The 17,898-nt window shown below is 40.3% G+C and overlaps 1 protein-coding gene across 5 annotated transcripts in view; it reads left to right on the top strand.

The window, feature by feature from the left end:
- The window catches only part of CLCN5 (Cl-/H+ antiporter 5), a 181,407-nt gene that overhangs the window by 29,546 nt on the left and 133,963 nt on the right, over window positions 1-17,898 (top strand). The window lies entirely within an intron of this gene.

Below are 17,898 nucleotides of genomic sequence, written 5' to 3'. Positions count from 1 at the left end.
TCCATATCTCAGCATCTGTTGGGCTATGGTGAACTATTATCCATGTTTGTGCTACCACCATTTCCAGTTTGAAAATTATTCTTATCATTTAAGATGGAATAGAAGTAGGAACCGAGTCATCTCACTGGTATTCTTCTGTGCTCACTTGCTGTCTCTGTCATCCATTCACCAAGATCTTCTACTTAGGGTCAATGATCTTACCTTGAAAAATCCAAGTTTGCTATAGCTACATTAGTTCCTATAGCCTGCCAGCCTATTTCCTGCATAGCTCCATTGTATTCTTTAGTCGTTTCTCTTTTTTTTTCCCCTTTAAGATCATGGAGAATTGGTGATATTATGAAACCCCCCCCCCACCCGTGCCCCCACAAATCTTTTATTAAAATTTTTTTTGATGTTTTATTTATTTTTGAGAGAGAGACACACAGAGACACACAGAGAGACGGACAGAGCATGAGCGGGGGAGGGGCAGAGAGAGAGAGGGAGACACAGAATCCAAAGCAGGCTTCGGGCTCTGAGCTGTCAGCACAGAGCCTGATGTGGGGCTTAAACTCGTTTACCGTAAGATCCTGACCCGAGCTGAAGTTGGAAGCTTAACTGACTGAGCCACCCAGGCGCCCCACAAATCTTTTATTCTTAAACAGTAGCCCACTTAAGAGCCACTGTGGTCCCTTGTAGAAATTTTCACTCCCAGTATCTGGGGAGTATCTTTGTACCTATCATTTTTTTTTGTCCTTGGTCATTACTGCATGGTAATTAAGATGGCATGGCCATATTTCCTAAAGTTTTTTTCACTTCTACTTTTACCAATCAGTTCTTTTTTTCTTGGTCAAACTTATACAGAGTTGTAGTTCCCCTTGCTGCTTCCTTGGTATCCTAAAGAGTGAAATGTCCCTTTATAAGTTCAGCACAGCCCTATCCCTTTCATAGGCACATTGTCTCTTGGCTGGCACTCCCTTCTAAAATCTCCTGCGTTCCCCAGAACTCCTGTTCTTTGGTCATTCTTTGGTCAAGAAATGTATCTTTATTCTCAACCATTTTTCTGGATCTCCTTGTCTTGATGGCACTATTTTCTTCACTGCCTTCCCTCTTAAACGGAAGCTACTCATTCTCTCATAATTTCTCAATCTCAAAGCTGGTTTCCAGTGCCAAGATGTTGTTCAACAACTTTCCTTTTTCCTTATTCTTTAATATGAGTGACATCAGGTATTAAATTGACTCTCCTCATTGGCATAGACCAATCTTTGGGTTACTTGCTCCCATTCTTAGATGCCTTTGGCACCTAGCTTAGGTGCCATAGTCTATGCTATGCGGACTCCTGGCGTCATCTTAGATCATGCCAGTGGCCACATGGATGCATTCTCAAATGCTCCAGCATAACACCTTGACCTCCAATAATATGACCTTCATTTTCGATCTGCTTCAGCAATTTCCTTATATGGCCACACTTTGGGCCTTGTCACCAATTGGAACTGTTCTACTTTTGATATTTCAAACTCTAAAATTTAGCTTTTCAACTAAAACCTCTAGCCCTCCACATTCCTATTCCCTTGCTCTCACAGAAATTCTTTGACTTCATTGACCCTTCTAGTCCCTTCTCTTTTCTTGCCTGATTTTCAGTCCTCTCTTGCCTCTAAGGTCTTCTCCACTCAATCAACCATTTCCCATCCACATTCAACTCTGTCAGCCATTTGATATTAATTTCCACTAGTATCCTCAATTCCCTTATGTCCCTCTTGTTTCCCTGCACCTGCCCTGCCAATCCCCAAAGCTAGATGGACTTTAGCATCTGTTTTCTTCTTCCCCATTCCCAGGCTGCTGAACACTACTCAGGAAAATTGCCTCACCATGCTGATTATATCCATGACCAAACTGTGATTTCTGACCACAGCTGGATCCTCAACGGCTGCTTACTAATCCTTTTTTACACATTCCTTGTTGGTTCCTTTTCCAGTTTCCCACAGCATCTGTTCCATTTTCTTACTCTGTCCTTTTGGTGCCCCAGTTTAGCCCTCCCTATCCCCAACTCCCCTGAGCAGATAATCTAGTTACATACTTCCTTGAAAAGATAGAACCCATTGGTTACAAACTCTTTCCCTCGAGAAAATATTTATTTCCATGGCTACTTTTATCTTCATTCTTTTTGTATCGTCTTTTCCAAGGCTAACCTGTCTTTTTGCCTGTCTCCCTGTGCCCCCTTACAGGTATTCTTTTCCATTAATATCTCCTTTCCCTCTCTTTTATCTTTAGTATTTTTTCACAAAGAGCTCTTTTTCTTCTGTCTATAGACATCCAAGAATCCCCCTTCCACCTACTTCTCAAGCATCTTCTTTTAATTCTACCATCCCCATAGACTGATGGGATATCTTTTTCCTTCATTTTATCAGAAAATTTCTTGAAAGAGCCATCTATACTTCTTCATCTTTCTGTCTTCAACTCATAAAATCTGGCTTGTGCACCCTTCCCTCTACTAAAGACTGACCTTTCACAGGTCAGCAGTGACTTCAGAATTCAGATTGAGTGGATTAGATGTCAGAAGAAGGGTAAGGGACAGAGGAGGGAAGAGGTGTGTGCGTGTGTGTGTGTGTGTGTGTGTGTGTGTGTGTGTGTGTAAGTACATATACACTGATTTGCTCATGCCTGTTTAGAGGGGAAAGGAAGTATGAAGGGGAGGGGTAGAATTCAATACTGTACCTTTCTTCTGTTCCTGGGAAGTTCATAGCATGATGTAATAACATCCCTTCTTTCTTTATGCTTTTTTTCTCAACCAACTGCTATTTGCCATGTTTTCTCCATCTAATTTGTTGAACTCCATAAGAAAGTACCATCATTTTATTGCAAGTAGTGATGATGATGGTGATGATGATGATGAATGATAGTGTCCACCTTTTGGGTGCTCACTGAGTACTGCACACTGTGATAGATATTTAAATGCATTGTAAGCTTTAATCTTCATAATACCTAGCGAATTACCTATTCTAATACCCATTTTATGGATGGGCCAGTGAAAGGTCAGAAAGAATAAGTATCTTAACCAAGATCACATGACAAGTAAGAGGCAGCACAGGCAGTTCAGCCCTGGTCAGCCTGGCTTCAAATTTCTCTTTTACTATACTCTACTGCCTTCTATGATCTAGTGCCAGATGCCATCTCACTAGCTCTTGATTATGATAACTGTGAAGTCATATTTGCTTTCTGGTGTTTCAAATACCCAGTGACTATTACCACTAACTCAGTTAAATCTGTCTGTGGGCTTCTTCAACCCTAGGCACGATTTCTAGCTCTTTTGTCCAGTTATCTCCTGAAGAATAGTAGGTATTTCTTCCAGTGTGGTTTTTCTTTCTATGTCACATTTTTTGTTAGTATTTTTACCCTTCCCTTAGCATTTTACTTTGAGTCCATATTCATCATGTTAATGAATCTCTAGAAAAATCATTTCTTCCTGGTCTATGTGAAATTCCCTCTCTCCCTTGCCAGAAGTCCATCATTCTGAGATCTTAAGTAATTATCCGGAAAACCACATCCTATTCTTTGACATAATCTAAGTAGCAAGATACCCATTTCCCATATCTTCCCTTCTAGTCAAAAGTTATGGCCTTTAACAGGAGGAAGGGGTGAAAAGCTTCCACACACCCTTAAAGTGTTCAGTTTTCTACCCCAGCTTTCAAAGTCCATAGATACAGTCTAGGTTCTTCTTGCTTGTATAATTTGTTCCCAGATCTAAACATTTGAAGGACTAAAAGTAAACTGGAAGGTGGGTAGCATCCATGTCCATCTCATTGAAAGAGTCAAAAATGTCCAGGATGGGAGAATCAGCTGAGGTGGGGGGGAAGAAGCCCTGATGTCACTTGGGCTGAGGACATACACAGATAAAGACAACTGCAAACTTAACAGTAAACACTGTTTCTCCCAAAGTCATGCAACAGCTGTAAAAAGCTACAAAGACACTGTTTCACTGAATACTGTTTTCTTGATGATGCACCAGACATGCTGTGCTGTATCCCTCTGTTACTGGAGATTCCTAATTTCTGAGCTGCCTTTACCTCAGAACAGCACCTAGTCAATCCCTAGTTTATCCCAGCTTCTAATCTTGTCTCATAAATAATAACCAATCCAGAACTGACCCCCATTTTCCTTATGTATTCCTCAGAATCATTCAGTAGGAACCCAAAAGATGCTTCCTTCCTCCATATTGGTTCCCTCCTCTCATGGTTCTTCTGGACTCCCCTCCCTTATGATGAGTAAATAAATGTGACTTTTTCAGACTATAGATTTGTCCTTGGTGGTCTCTGACATATTAAGCTTTAAATGTCACTCTCACCTTGAGAGGGCTTCCCCAAAATGAAAATTTGGCCTACTTAAATTAAGTTCAAGCCTAGCCCACTTCCAGATTTCTTGCTTTGAGAATGAAGGCCCCCTTCCTGGCTCAGTCTAGGTAAGGTGCTGGTATCAGATTGATATGATGCCATAGCATGAGCTAAAAACCCAGTAATAGAACAATATTGGGGGCTTGACATGCCAAGGTCAGTACTAAACATGGTGGTAAAAAGGATTCAGACATAATGAGCAGCCAGACAGTGAATCCAGAAGGAGGTGAGCAGTGAAAGAAGTGAGGGACATTCATTGGTTTAAAAAATATTTTAAGCAAGTGTTTGAGTTGAGGGACAAGAGCAAGCTATTCTGGGTAGAGCAGACTGACTTGTGTAAAAGGGTGGAAGGCAGAATGAATGAGTCATGTTGGAACAATAGCCCTTCTCTTGAAACTGGAGAAGCAAGGAATGAGAAAGCTTGCATTTGTTGATCTTTCTTCTTGGTGAAGTATATGGTTTGAGGACTGGGGAAAGGCTGGTTAGGGTTTAAGAAGGTACAGCTGATGGCCATCATAGTAAGATAAATCTAGTCTAGAAAGGAGGAGGAATGGAAATGTCTAGCAGTACCCAGGACAGAGTGGTAACCACTTGGCTGCTTCTTTTGAAGGCACTTGTTACCTGTAGGGAAGGTGCTTTCAACTTCTTACCTGGACCACTCAGAGCAAGGAGCTATTACTTCCTGCTTGATTCTGGTCTTACATTAAGAAAAAGTGAAGACAGTGTCCCTCCTTAGAAGGGATCTCAGGACAAATATTGCAAATCAGGCCAGTACTGCCCTCAAAAGAGAGATGACAGGTGAGTTCTGTCCTAGTTACCCTGAAGACCTGTGCTGTTTCCCAGTGAGGCTATTTAGGAGAGAGTCCACATTCTTCCTGTTTGTGGACCATTAAATCTTGTCTTTTTTTCTGATTATCACCAACAAGTGCTAAGCAATGCCTGCATTGCGTCATCATTTTGGCTGAAACCAAAGCCTTAATTCTGATGCTTCTGTAGTAAACTACCACCTTTCTTATCTTGCGCAACTTCATTGAGGTTGGTTAACTGCTTAGGCGGTAACTCTTCCTCTTCTGAGTCTTTTTTTTTAAATGTTTATTTATTTTTGGGAGAGAGTGCAAATGGGAGAGGGGCAGAGAGAGGGACAGAAGATCTGAAGCGGGCTCTGTGCTGTCAGCAGTGAGCCTGATGCTGGGCCTGAACTCATGAGCTGTGAGATCATGACCTGAGCCAAAGTTGGATGCTCAACTGACTGAGCCACCCAGGCGCCCTCCTGAGTCTTTTAGTCCCTATTTGGATGTGATGCATGTTGCATTTTTAACTCTGACTTTAAAAATAACGTTAAGTATGGCAAATTTGGTTTGGAAGAATATTTGTTCAGCAACCATTTGTTGAGCACAACTATGTGCCAGAAAATGTCAAATGATGTTTTGAATAATTGAGTCACTTTGTTCAAATCAAAATGGTGAACTACTTACCAGATATGTTCTTTAGAAAGAGCTGTCAAAGGAGTAGTTGAGAGATTACACCTTGAAAAGAAAAACTTCATTAATTCCATCCAATTGTTAAGTAAAATCAGTGTATTTTAGTGAAAGGTGTAGCTTGAGATAGACTTTCAAGTTATAGCTTTAATGAACAAGTAGCAACTTAGTACCAGGCTCTGTTCTAAGCACCTTACAAATATTAACTCATTAATCCTCATGATAGCCCTATGAGGTGGATACTGTTTTCACGCCTATAAAATAGATGAAGAAAGTGAGTCACATAGAGGTTGAGTACCTTGCCCAAAGTTAACAAGGCTATTAAGTCGTGATGTTGGGATTTGAATATGGGCAGTGTGTTTCCTTAGTTTGTGCTACCTGTACTGAGCGGCAGATTGGTTCTTTTTGAGGGATCTGTAAGGTCAATTTGCCCAAGTGGATATATATATGTGTGTGTGTGTGTGTGTGTGTGTGTGTGTGTGTATGTATATATGTATGTATGTGTGTATATATATATATATATATATAATTTATTTATATATAAATATAATTTATTTTTTCTTTTTGTTTTTTTCTTTTTTTAAATTTTGCAATTGATGTTCTTATCAAACTCCTTTATCCCTGTATAAAGATTTATCTACCCAACTGTAATTCAGCTTATGACAAATTCTGAATTAATGGTATTTATTCTTTTAGTTTTGTTATTTTTTGCTAGGTTTTCCAGTACTCATTCTGTGCCAGACAGTTATCTCCAGGTCTCATCGTTTCAGTTTCATGAGCACACGTTTCCATTGCTCCCTCAACAGCAGATTCCTCCAGACCCCATGTGGGATGATTTTATCTTGCCTCAGTCTATTGGTGACCGAGTCTCCAAAGTTGAGGGAAAAACCTTTCTTGAAGTATATCACTCTGCACTTTGCACAGTGACCAAAAATTGTGTCACATACAACAAAATATATGTGCTCTCAGGGCACTGAGCAGAGGGATTGAAATAAATCAGTCAGCAGTCACATGTTCCTCCTTCCACTTGGAAGGTGAATGCTTGTAATCCTATGTCTCCTCAGTTTAAAACCAGGAGCACCAAAGTAATAAAGGGGCTGAAGGACCTGCTTGGTCTTGGTCTAATGATTTGTGGGATTGTTTGGCCTTGAGAACATGTGATTTTTATGTTTTTTTTTATCAGCTTTATTGAGACATGGTGACATAAAGTAACCTGCACATATTTAAAATGTACAATGTGATAAATTTTGTGATAAGTTCTGAAACATGCATACATCTGTGAAACCATCACCATAATCAAGATAATGAAGGTATCTATTACCTCCAGAAGTTTCTTCCCAGTCTTCATTCCTCCCTTCTGGCATTCTCAGCCAGCCCCCAAGCCAATCTGCTTTCTATCACGATGTGATAGAAATGGTAATTTGCATTTCTCAGAGTTTTATGTAAATGGAATTACACAGTATGCAGTCTCTATTGTTTGGCTCCTTTTATTCAGCATATTTAATTTTTTGAGATTCATCCATGTATGTATCAGTTCACTGGTTTTTATTGTTCTGTAGTGTGGACATTCCACAATTTGTTTATCTGTTCCCCTGTTGATGGACATTGGAGTTGTTTTTGGGTTTTAGCTACTGTGAATAATGCTACTGTGAACACTGGTGAGCAGATCTTTCTGTGGACATACACTTGTATTTCTCTTGGGTAAATAGCTAAGAGTGGAATGACTACATCATACAATATGTGTATATTTAACGTTTTAAGAAACTGCCAACACATTACCCAAAGTGGTTGCTGATGGGAATGTAAAATGTAGAGTCAGTGAGTTTCAGTTGCTCCATATCCATGCCAATACTCAGTGCAGCCAGTATATTTAATTTTAGCCATTCTAGTTATGTGTGTAGTGAGTGGTATCTCACTGTGGCTTTAGTTTGTTTTCTTACTTTTAACTTGTATCCTATCTTAAGTGTTGTTTTTTAATGGACAGCATACAGTTCTTGCTTTTTAAAACCAGTCTTTTTAAAACCATATTTCTGTCTTTATTTGGTTTGTTTAGACTATTTATGTTTTAAATAGAATTCTTTATGTAACTCACCTAGTTATACAATTTAATGGCTTTTATTATGTTCAGGGTTGTGCAGCTACCCCCATAATCTTATTTTCGAATGTTTTCATCACCCTGAAAGAAGCCCTGTATCCATTAGCAGTCAGTCTCACTCCACTTTCCTCCATGCCAGCCCTAAGCCAGCCCTAATCTACTTTCTGTCCCTGTATATTTGCCTATTCCAGGAATTTCCTTTAAGTAGATACCTATAATATGTGGTCTTTTGTGACTGGCTTCTTTCACTTAGCATAATGTTTTCAAGGTTCCTCCATGTTGTAGCATATAACAGTACTTCATTTTTTGGCTGAGAAGTAATTCCATTGTGTAGATATGCCACATTTTGTCCATCAGTCGATGGGCTCTGGAGTGGTTTCTATGTTTTGGCTATCATGAATAATGCCATTATGAACAATCACATGTAAGTTTTTGGTTGGCTATGTGTTTTCATTTCTCTTGGTTATATACTTAGGAATGGAATTACTGGGTCATATGGTAACTCTCTGTTTACTATTTTGTGAAATTTCCAAAAAGTTTTTTTTTCCCCCTAAAGCAGCTGCATCGTTTTACATTTCCAGCAGCAATGCATGAGGGTTCCAATTTTAACACATCCTTGCCAGCACTTGTTAGTGTCTGTCATGGGATGTCCTTCTCATTTATTTACGTCTTGTTTAATTTCTTTTAAAAAGGTTTTGGAGTTTTCAGAGTACAGATTTTATACTTCTTTTATTAAATTTATTCCCAAGTATTTTATTATATTTTGAAGGTATTATAAATGTAATTTAAAAAATTTTTTATTAAAAAAATTTTAAATGTTTATTTCTGAGAGAGAGAGAGAGAGAGAGAAATGGCAGAGAGAGAGGGAGACACAGAATCTGAAGCAGGCTCCAGGCTCTGAGCTGTCAGCACAGAGCACGATGCGGGGCTCAAACCTATGGACCGTGAAATCATGACCTGTGCCAAAGTCAGATGCTTAACTGACTGAGCCACCCAGGCACCCCATAAATGTAATTTTTATCTTAATTTCACTTCAGATTATTCATTGCTAGTGTGTGAAAATGCTCTTGATTTTAGCATGTTGGCCTTGTATTCTGCAGCCTTGCTGAAGTCACTTATTAGTTCTAATAACGTTTTAGTGAATTCCTTAGGATTTTCTGTATACATGATCATGTCCCTTGTATTTACAGATAGTTTTACTTCTTATTTTTCAGTCTGGATACTGTTTATTTATTTTTCCAGCCTAATTGCCCTGGCTAGAACTTCTAGTAACAGTACTGAATAGAAGTAGTAAGACTGTATATCTTGCCTTTTTCCTGATTTTAGGGGAAGCATTCAGTCTTTCACCATTAATTATGATGTTAGCTCTGGTTTTTTTGTAGTTGGTCTTTAATCATGTTGAGGAAGTTCTCTTCCATCCTGAGTTTATTGATTGTTTTATCATAAAAGACCCTGAGTAGCAAAAGCAATCTTGAAAAACAAAAGTAAGGCTGGAGGCATCACAGTTCTGGACTTCAAGTTATATTACGAAGTTGTAATAATCAGAACAGTATGGTACTGGCACAAAAATAGACACAGAGATCAATAAGACAGAATAGAAATCCTGGAGTGAACCACAACTGTTTGATTAATTAATATTCAGCAAAGCAGGTTAAGCTCAGTCGGTTAAGAGTCCAGGTTTAGCTCAGGTCATGATCTCATGGTTTGTGAGTTTGAGCTCCGTGTCAGGCTCTGTGCTGTTGCTCAAAGCCTGGAGCCTGCTTCAGATTCTATGTCTCCCTCTCCTCTCTCTCTGCCCCTCCCCTGCATGCTCTCTCTCTCTCTCTCATAAATAAACAAACATTAAAAAAATAAAAAAAAAAAAGAATATCCAATGGAGAAAACACAGTCTTTTCAACAAATGGTGTTGGGAAAACTGACAACAACATGCAAAAGAACGAAACTGGACTACTTTATTACACCATACATAAAAACAAATTCAAAATAGATTAAAGACCTAAATGTGAGACCTGAAACCATAAAAATCCTAGAAAAGAGCACAGGCAGTAAACTCTTTGACATCTGCTGTAGCAACTTCTTTCTAGATATGTCTCACAAGGCAAGGGAAACAAAAGCAAAAATAAACTATTGCAATTACATCAAAACAAAGATCTTTTGCACAGCCAAGGAAATAATCAACACACCTAAAAGGCAACCTACTGAGTGCGAAAAGATATTTTTAAATGAAATATCTGATAAAGGGTTAGCATCCAAAATATATAAAGAACTTATAAAACTCAAAACCCAAATAACAAATAACCTGATTAAAAAATGGGCAGAAGACATGAATAGACATTTCTCCAGAGAAGACATCCAGATCGTCAGCAGACACAGTGAAAAGATGCTCATCATCACTGATTATCAGGAAAATACAAATCAAAGCTATAATGTGAGGTCACCCACACCTCTCAGAATGGCTAAAATAAACACAAGAAGTGATAGGTGTTGGCAAGGATGTGGAGGAAAACGGACCCACACTGTTGGTGGGAATGAAATCTGAAGCAGCCACTGTGGAAAACAGTTGAAGATTCCTCAAAAAACTAAAAAAAGAAATACCATATGATCTAGTAATTCCAGTACTGGGTGTTTACCCAAAGAAAATGAAAATATTAATTAAAAAAGGTATGTGCACTCCTATGTTTATAGCAGCATTATTTACAATGGCCAAAATTTGGAAGCAACCCAACTATCCATCAATAGATGAATGGATAAAGAAAATGTGGCGTATATATACAAAGGAATATTACTCAGCCATAAAAAAGAATGAAACCTTGCCATTTGCAATGACATAGATGGACCTGGAGAGTGTTAAGTGGATTAGTCAGAGAAACACAAATACCATATGATTTCACTCATATGGAATTTAAGAAACAAAACAAATGAGCAAAGTGTGGAAGGGAGAGAGAGAGGCAAACCAAGAAACAAACTCTTAGCCATAGAGAACAAAGTGCTGGTTACCAGAGGGGAGGTGGAGGGGGGTGGTGGGTGATATAAGTGATGGGGATTAAGGAGTGCACTTGTTTTGATGGGCACTGGGTGTTGTATGGAAATGTTGAACCACTGTATTGTACACCTGAAACTAATATAACACTATTTTTTAACTGGAATTAAAATAAAAGCTTTAAAAAAAGAGAAAATCGTGTGTCAGCCTCTGCCCTAGGAATGAGCTGGGGTGAGGGTGATCCAGGCCTAGTGTTCTTGGCGTGCTGCACCTGGAGTAGAGTTTCTGCCGTACAAGTGGGAGGTGGGTAAGGGAAGGGAGATTTGGTCTTTTTGGCTGCACCTGATTGGAATAAAACTTCTTCAGTGCCAGTGGGGGTGATGAGAAACAGCAGTTATCTGCTGCTCCTGGGGTGAAACGGTAGCCCCAGACTGGGAGTGGTGAGGGGAAGGAGCCCCCCACCCCCCCATCTTCTTGGCTACCCAGGGTAGAGCCTCTATAACACAGAGCTTGGGGAAGGGTGGTAAGGAAGCAAGTACTAGCTCAAATGCATCTACTCTCACTGTTCTTGCTGAGATTTAATACATTTTCTTCAATGTACGCTTCTCCATTTGCTGCATGCTCTTAGGACAATTCCGGAGACTTTAAATGATTGCTTTTAAAAATAATTTTTACCAGTTAAGTTGTTGCTTTGCTGGGGAGAAAGCTCCTTACTCTGACATTCTGTAGGTCTCAATGATTACAACTTCTAGTTAAAAAGTTATATGGAAATAATTTCAAAGTTACAAAAAATTTGCAAAAAAAAAAAAATAGTACAAAGGACACCCTTATACCCTTTACCCAGATTCACTTATCGTTAACATTTTACTCCATTTGCATATTATTCCATTTGCATGCTCTTGTGTGCATATGCATATGTGTGCATATTTTCTGAGCCACTTGAGGGTAAAACACATACATCATGGCCATTTACCCTAACTGAGTGTGCATGTTTTAGGAATAAGATACTCTTACATAATCCTAGGATAGTTACCAATTTCACTAAACTTAATATTGATTCTTTAACCTACCATAGGAATTCTAATCTTCTATTTTTATCTCATGCTTTCTGCCTCTGGTTTTGTATGTGTTTTATATTGTAGATAATATTAATACAGCAGCACATACATGAGAGTCCATACTTGAATGTTTTCCTACTGCTAGGCCTGTACAATAAAAGGATTTGTGGAGCAACTAATCCAGAGTTTGACAAAGTGCTTTTATCATATTTGTTGGCTCAGCTGATCCTACTACCACCTGTGACATAAGCAAGATATATTTCCCTACCCATATCAAACATGAAGAAACACTGAGGAATTCACTAAAGATCTAAAGCTTTGCAAGTGTTAGACCTGGGCCTCAACATCAAGATTTCTGACCCCAGAGTCCATACTCTTTCCACACCAAATGACATTGCTGAATAAACTCTTAGCATCTACATGTGACTTTTCTGCTTAAGAATTCTAAAGCAATTTAAGGTCATATGACTCTAAAACCTGTGCCAGATGCTTCCAGCATATAAAGACATTGTGGCTTAGTGAGGTTAAGTGACTGTCATTCCCTACTCACCTCCCACCCTAAGCAAAGTAGGGAAAAGGAAATCTTACTGCCGTATCCCTTCCTCCTCTCAAAATGACCCCCAGATAGCCTCAGAAATGTTTGACTTGATTGCATAGCAACAACGTTTATATGGCACTTTACTGACTAGAAAGCATTTTAATACATTCTTTCATTTTAGGGCCAGGATAACCCTGTGAAAGCAGAACCCCAGGGTGATGTGTGTGTACCTTCAAGTCTGAGCAGTGCTTCCTCTGGGGCACTGGCCCTTTGCCTCTACTCAACCCTGGCTCTCATTGTCCCCTCACCAAATTATCTGGCCACGCCCATGAATTCTTGTCACAGCCAGTGCCAGAGAGTCCTTTGAAGCCAGACAATTTCTCTTTAGTCGAAGGTGGCAGTCTTTAGAGTGGGATATAGGAGATAATCTACTAGGATGTGGGAAGGAAATAATTAGAATCTTTTTTTTTTTTGCCATTTCCTCTAGCTGTTCTTTCATTCTCTGTATCTTCTTTCTTTTTCTTTTTTCTTTCTTTCTCTTTCTTTCCTTTTTTAAAAATTTTTAATGTTTATTTATTGTTGAGAGAGAGAGCACGAGCAGGGTAGGGGCAGAGAGAGAGAGGGAGACACAGAATCTGAAGCAGGCTCCAGGCTCTGAGCTGTCAGCATAGAGCCTGATGTGGGGTTTGAACTCAGTCAGATCATGACCTGAGCCAAAGTCGGACGCCTAACTGACTGAGCCACCCATGCGCCCCTCTTCTTTATTTATTTAAAGTTTATTTACTTATTCTGAGACAGAGAGAGTGCACAGGAGGGGCAGAGAGAGGGGGAGAGAGAGAGAATCCCAAGCAGGCTGTGGGGCTCGAACCCACAAATGGTGAAATCATGACCTGAGCCAAAACCAAGAGTCGGATGCTTAACTGACTGAGCCACCCAGGTGCCCCTCTCTGTATCTTCTTTTTTAACAGCTTTATTAAAATATAAATCACATTCTGTCAACCCCCCTATTTAAAGTATATGATTCAGTGGTTTTAAGTATATCCACACTGATTGCAAAACATTTGTGTCCTATCAAAAAGAAACCCCATGCTCTTTAGCTGTCACTCACTGCTCATTCTCCCCAGCCCCCTAGCCCCAGGCAACCCCTAATGTGCTTTCCATCTCTATAGATTTGCCCAGTCTAGACCTCTTTTATAGATGGAACCACACAATATGTGATCTTTCGTATCTCGTTTCTTTTGTTCAGCATACTATTTTCAAGGTTCATCCATGTCATAGTATATAACAGAACCTCACTCATTTCTGTTGCCCAACAATATTCCATTGTGTGACCATACCACGTTTCATTTACCCAGTCACCAGTTGATGGACATTAGGGTTGTTTCTACTCTTTTTGCTATTATGAATAATGGTGCTATGAACACTTGTGCACAAGTGTTTTGGTGGACATATGTTTTCATTTCTCTTGGAGATTACTGTGTTCCTTGGTTAGCATAAATGTTGTTTTCAACTCTGAGAGAAGAAAAGAGAAAAGAGAATGTGGCTCTTGGCAGGTTGGCAGGGAATAAAAGTTTTATGTGTTTTTTTGGCTTTCCATGTTATCCTTCTCACTCAGCCCTATTGTGTTGACCTTGCTGTTTAGCTCTTTACCCGTCTTCCTGCCTACATCTTACTCCTGTCAAGGATGCTGGGAGGTGAAAGGAAACATTTATGTAGTAATGTTGAAGTACCAAGTACTTCACATTTAACTTTATAACAACCCCTTATGAGGTCATTGCTGTTGAACCCATTTAAAGATGAGGAAACTAAGGCTCTGAGACTGTGTGATGTGTTCAAAATCACCCAACAGTTAAGAGGCAGAAGTGAAATGTGCTCACCTCTACTTGATTCTGAAGCCCTTGCTCTTCCCATATACTCTGTCCCAGATGAGGTATTTATTGAGGTTCAGAGGACAGCCCTTGCCTGTCACTGGAAACACCAAGGTGGATGTAGGGAGTGAGAAAAAAAAGGGAAGAGGATGCCAAGATTTTGATGAGACTACATAAGTGGGGTATGTGAGAGGTGGAGGGGATGGTAGGTAGATAAAAAGTACAAGCCGCGGGGAGGGGGGCACCTGGGTGGCTCAGTCAGTTGAGCGTCTGACAGCGCAGAGCCTTCTTTGGATTCCCTCTCTCTCTGCCCCTCCCTCGCTTGTGTGTGTCTTCTCTCTCTCTCTCTCTCTCTCTCTCTCTCTCTCTCTCAGAAATGAACATTAAAAAACCCCCACAAAATTAGAAGCTGGTTTGGGGAAGGAAGATGTTGGTGAGTGCTCAGTTTGAGACGTGTGGAATTTGAGAGCATCATTCATTCAGCAGATGCTTCAGTGGCTTGTCTGTGCCACGTGCGTTGCAGGACACTGGAGAGACACTGAAGAGTCACACAGCCATGGTTCCTGCCGTAATGGAGCTTGTGGGCCTAGTAGGGCAGACAGACAAAAACCATAATAATCAAGTGTAATGGGTATCGCCATAGAAGAGAGGAGAAGGATTTAATTGAGGCCTCTGCAGAAAGTGATTCTATAAGGCTCTGAGATGAGAAGAATTTCAAAATGGCTATAGCCTAAGACATAAATTGGGGAACGACATGGAATTACCGGAGATTCACAGGAGGTAAAAAGTTTTAGTCGACATTCATAGGAAAGTTGAGAGTTGATAATGTCGTTTCCCTCCACTTTCCTCCTTCCTACCTGGTGAGTTCTCTTCTGCTATCCCTTTGTCTAGGCAGCTCCTGCCCATCTTTATCATCATCTTTCAGAAAAGCCGTGATCCCCTGTTCCATGTCCCCACAGTTTCCTGGGCCTACTTATCAATCACACTGTCTCTTCTATTAATTGCAAACACCCTAAGAGGATGTGTTCATTAGCCTGAGTAGCCCCTCAGTGCCTGACACATAGTAGGATGTATGTGTGGATGGATTAAACAGAAAGGACCACATCTTGAGAAAGATCTGTATCTTGTACAAATAGGAGGAGGCTTTATCACGTCACAGAAAAGGAGCTTGGTTGCCAGTGTTTCGGTTGTGACAATTGGCTGCGGGTGGTGTGGTTACAGGCATGTGGTAGGGGCCAAGGGTGCTGCTAAACATCCGACGGTACACAAGACAGCCCCCAACAACAAAGAGTCAGTAGTGTGGAGGTTGAGAAACCCTGGTCTAATCTAAATCTAGTTTTGTACTGTTTTACCTAGAAAAGTGATCTCAAAGTGTGGACTCCAGGTAGTTGTGGCATCACCTGGGAACTCTTAGAAAGGCAAATTCTAGGGTCCCACCCCAAAGCCACTGAAGGAGAAACTCTGGGGTTGAGACCCAGCTCTGTTTGAATAAGCCCTCCAGGGGATTCTGATGCAGGCTGAAATTGGAGAAGCACTCCTAAAGTCCAAAACCTGGTTGGTAACAGAGCCAGCATCAGAACCTCCAGAGAAGCCAGAGTAGGAGTGGCCAAGGAGTAATGTTAGAACAGTCCCCAGGAAGTGAAGATTTCCAGAGTGAAGTGGTCACTGCTATTAAATATCCCTGAAGAGTTGATAAATATGAGAACTGGCAAAGGGAGGCAAGGCTGCTGCTCAGAGTTAAGACTCCTGAAATGGAGGGAGGTGAGGATAATGTCGTTAAGTGGTAGCCTGGAGTTGGAGGGGTGGGGACCTGAAAGCTTTTAGTTTGCAGTCATCTTTGCAAAATGACAGCTTTTTGAAATTTATATTTCAGGTTAGGCTTGTGGGAATAACTTGGCAGGTACTCTCATCCCTCTTAACACAGCGGCTCTTATTCTTTGTGTGATTTCTTTCAGGCTTTGTCTATGTATGTAACTATTTTTACAGTGGAGCATTCTGCTCTCACAATAAATAAAAAGGTGTTTTCAAAGGTTATGCCAGAGCAATAGGCAGTGTTTTGCTATGGCAGCAAAGGTAAACTTGATCTCATTGTCAGTTTGTTCGGCTTGGGGGCAGGGTGGTTTGGCAGAATTTGATGTTCTAGGAAAAGCCAGCCTGGTGCACTGAGGCTAATTTTGGTGATCTGGGAAGAAAACAACAGAAAACCCAATTTCACGACAGAAATTTTTCTTAAGCCTCATTAAGGAAGCTGAGAATATAGATAGGTAACTGGGAGAAAGGTCTCCCTTAGGACACTAGCTCACATGATAAATAGCAGGTACACAGAGTGCTATTTCAGAGCCATCCTGTGGATTTTCTACATTTTATTTGGATTGATAGTTGGATTGACTAGTTTTTTCAAGAAGCTTTTTCTTGAGTGGAGGTAGAGGAGAAAAGGATTTTACATCCTTATCTATTTTGGGGGAAGGAGAGTTAGAACAGGTGCTGGGGTTAGAGATTTGTTTCCCTAACAAATTGAGTACCTTAGGGAAATCCTCCCTAACGTTGGATATAATTTTTGTTTTAAAAAGCAGTTATTTTGCCTAGAGGATTTTTCCCCCTTCGTTAAAAAAAAAAGACTTAATGATTATATGTGTGTCAGGCACAGGGCAATGAATCTTTGAGTACACTTTACAAGTCAGATAAATTAATGGAGGTATCCTTAGTTTATAGATGAGGAAACTGAAGTTCAAAGAAGTGAAATGAGTGGTCAGAGTCAGACAACAAATAAGTGTCAGAGTTAGAATTCTAAATCCTAGTATGTTTTTCTCCAAGTGTACTGTAATTTCCACAGTAATAGTTGCCCTAGCGATCAGTTTCTTAGAGGTACCTGAGATGCTTTCATAGCTCTCCTTTATTAGACTAAAATCAGTACCCAAGGTTGTATATCAGGACCATGGGGAAGGGGGAGACTTTTTAAAAATATGTGTCTAGACTGGCCCCAGAGAGGATCTACTGAAGGGAGACTAAAAAAAAAAAAAAAAAAAAAAAAAAAAAAAAAAAAAAAAAAAAAAAAAAAAAAGAGAGAGAGAGAAAGAAAGAAAGAAAGAGAGAGAGAGAGAAAGAGAAACCAGAAGAAGAACCACCTCCCCCAAATTTCCTCCTAGTGCCTTTTCTTTCCCAGAAGGCAGGCCGTACAAAGGCTGATTTTAGAGTGTGGAGCAGGTGGTGGGCAGGGCTGGGCCAGCCAGCAGCAAGCCGATTCAGCTGTAATGGTGACAGCTGCTCCTCTCCAGTTGCCCATAACTAGCTGATCTCAATCACCTGGAAGAGGGACAGGGCGCTGTGGCCATGGGAAACTGGTGTCAAGCTTCTGGGGCTCATATTTTATCTCTGTTGTAGACCAATGGTGAGACCTTGGGTAAGCTGATCCCTTAAATTCCCCAGGAGACACAGTAAAGTAGTGGTTAAGTGTAGAAACTTTGAGATCTGAGGAAGTGGGTTTAAGTTCCAGCTCCACTACTTGTACTAACTGTAC

This window comes from Panthera onca, chromosome X (assembly GCF_046562875.1).
Source record: "Panthera onca isolate mPanOnc1 chromosome X, mPanOnc1 haplotype 2, whole genome shotgun sequence".
NCBI lineage: Eukaryota > Metazoa > Chordata > Mammalia > Carnivora > Felidae > Panthera > Panthera onca.
This window is presented reverse-complemented; position numbering and strand designations above follow the sequence as displayed.